The following is a 2,416-nucleotide window of genomic DNA, read 5'->3' as shown; positions in this document are numbered from 1 at the left end:
GTCTCAATTGAACAAATTGTGAAAGGTGTCATATAATTCTACACCAGTGATGATATAAGCCACTGTTTGCTTGGGAAGAAGGGTCTTGTTTCTGTCAAGCAAAATGGTTTCAGGATTCATAAAAAAAAGATGACTAGGGTTGGGAAACCTGTCTGAACTGTATCAGGCATTCAAAGATGGACAACCATGCCCAAAAATAGGATTCTACATCTACATCTACATCCATCCTCCGCGAGCCACCTGACGGTGTGTGGCGGAGGGTACCTTGAGTACCTCTATCGGTTCTCTCTTCTATTCCAGTCTCATATTGTTCCTGGAAAGAAGGATTGACGGTATGCCTCTGTGTGGGCTCTAATCTCTCTGATTTTATCCTCATGGTCTCTTCGCGAGATATACGTAGAAGGAAGCAATATACTGCTTGACTCTTCGGTGAATGTATGTTCTCGAAACTTCAACAAAAGCCCGTACCGAGCTACTGAGCGTCTCTCTTGCATAGTCTTCCACTGGGGTTTATCTACCATCTCCCTAACGCTTTCGCGATTATTAAATGATCCTGTAACGAAGCGCGCTGCTCTCCGTTGGATCTTCTCTATCTCCTCTATCAACCCTACCTATGTTTGCTGTGAAGTACCCTTTGCTTCCGCAGCAGTTTTCTAACTCGGTTGTTGTACCATGGTGGCTCTTTTCCATCTCTTACGATCTTGCTTGGCACATACTCATCTAACGCATATTGTATGATGGTTTTGAACTTTGTCCACTGATCCTCAACACTATCTGTACTTGAGACAAAACTTGTGTGTTGAGCCGTCAACTACTCTGAAATCTGCTTTTTATCACTTTTGCTACACAGAAAAATCTTCCTACCTTTTTTAATATTTCTATTTACAGCTGAAATCATCAATGCAGCGGTTGCTTTATGATCGCTGATTCCCTGTTCTGCGTTAACTGTTTCAAATAGTTCGGGTCTGTTTGTCACCAGAAGGTCTAATATGTTATCGCCACAAGTCTGTCCTCTGTTTAACTGCTCAAAGTAGTTTTCAGATAAAGCACTTTAAAAAATTTCACTGGATTCTTTGTCCCTGCCACCTGTTATGAACGTTTGAGTCTCCCAGTCTATATCCGACAAATTAAAATATTCACCCAGAACTATAACATGGTGGGGAAATCTATTCGAAATATTTTCCAAATTATCCTTCAGGTGCTCAGCCACAACAGCTGCTGAGCCAGGGGGCCTATAGAGACATCCAATTACCATGTCTGAGCCTGCTTTAACCGTGACCTTCACCCAAATTATTTCACATTTCTGATTTCCATCAAGTTCCTTCGATACTATTGCACTTCTTATCGCTATAAACACGCCACGCCTCCCCCTTCACTGTCCAGCCTGTCTCTGCGGTATACATTCCAATCTGAGTTTAGGATTTCATTACTGTTTACGTCTGGTTTCAGCCAACTTTCTGTCCCTAGTACTATGTGGGCATTGTGACCGTTTATTAATGAGAGCAGTTCTGGTACCTTTCTATAGACGCTCCCGCAGTCTATCTGCCAATTGTGACCCTAAGAACTGTGTTTTGGCTGGTGCAATCAATACCCACAGGGTGTGTGTGTGTGTGTGTGTGTGTGTGTGTGTGCGCGCGTGTGGTGTGGTGTGGTGTGGTGTGGTGGTGGTGGTGGTGGTGGTGGGGTGGTGGTGGTGGGGGTGGGGTGGGGGTGGGGGTGGGGGTGGGGGTGGGGCATGGGGGGTGGGGGGTGGGGGGGAGAGGGGTTAGTAGTCACAATAATGTGAAGCTCCAGATTCTAGATTACAAGAGTAGTCACATGACGGAGACTGCCCAACTTACACCTACAAACACAGTTTTGCTCAGATCATTTGTTGTAACCCTGTGCAGCCAAAACGCTTTGTTCACATGTGAAAACTACCCAAGCACACATTCTGTCATAACACATCTGCAATAGTTGTTAATAAAATTGATCAACATATAAATTGTGGACACGGACAGACAGAACAGCTCTCCAGGTATGTATATCTGTGGAAAAGTTCTTGCATAACCTTGCAGACACATTAAAAGGGTTCTGTTGCAGTCCTTCATAGATACCTGACAGTCTGAATTTCTACATCTCAAAGAGACACTTTGTGACAATGAACACATTGTAATATGTGATTTTCAGAGATTTATGCATTTGTCCTGCAGGATGAGGTGCAGGGGTTTCACTGGAACAATGCACAGGCCATCCACCATTCATTCATTTGTTGTTTATCATAATACTAATGATCACATTTCCTTTGTGATATCAGAATGCCTTAAACATGATACAGTGTCAATTAGCTTCATGCATCCTCATGGGCCTTCTTCTTCATATGCATACCCTGAGAAACCTGACATCTTAATATGTGGACAAGGAAGACACTCTCTCA

This window comes from Schistocerca serialis, chromosome 5, assembly GCF_023864345.2.
Source record: "Schistocerca serialis cubense isolate TAMUIC-IGC-003099 chromosome 5, iqSchSeri2.2, whole genome shotgun sequence".
Classification (NCBI taxonomy): Eukaryota; Metazoa; Arthropoda; class Insecta; order Orthoptera; family Acrididae; genus Schistocerca; species Schistocerca serialis.
Note: the sequence above shows the minus strand (reverse complement) of the source record.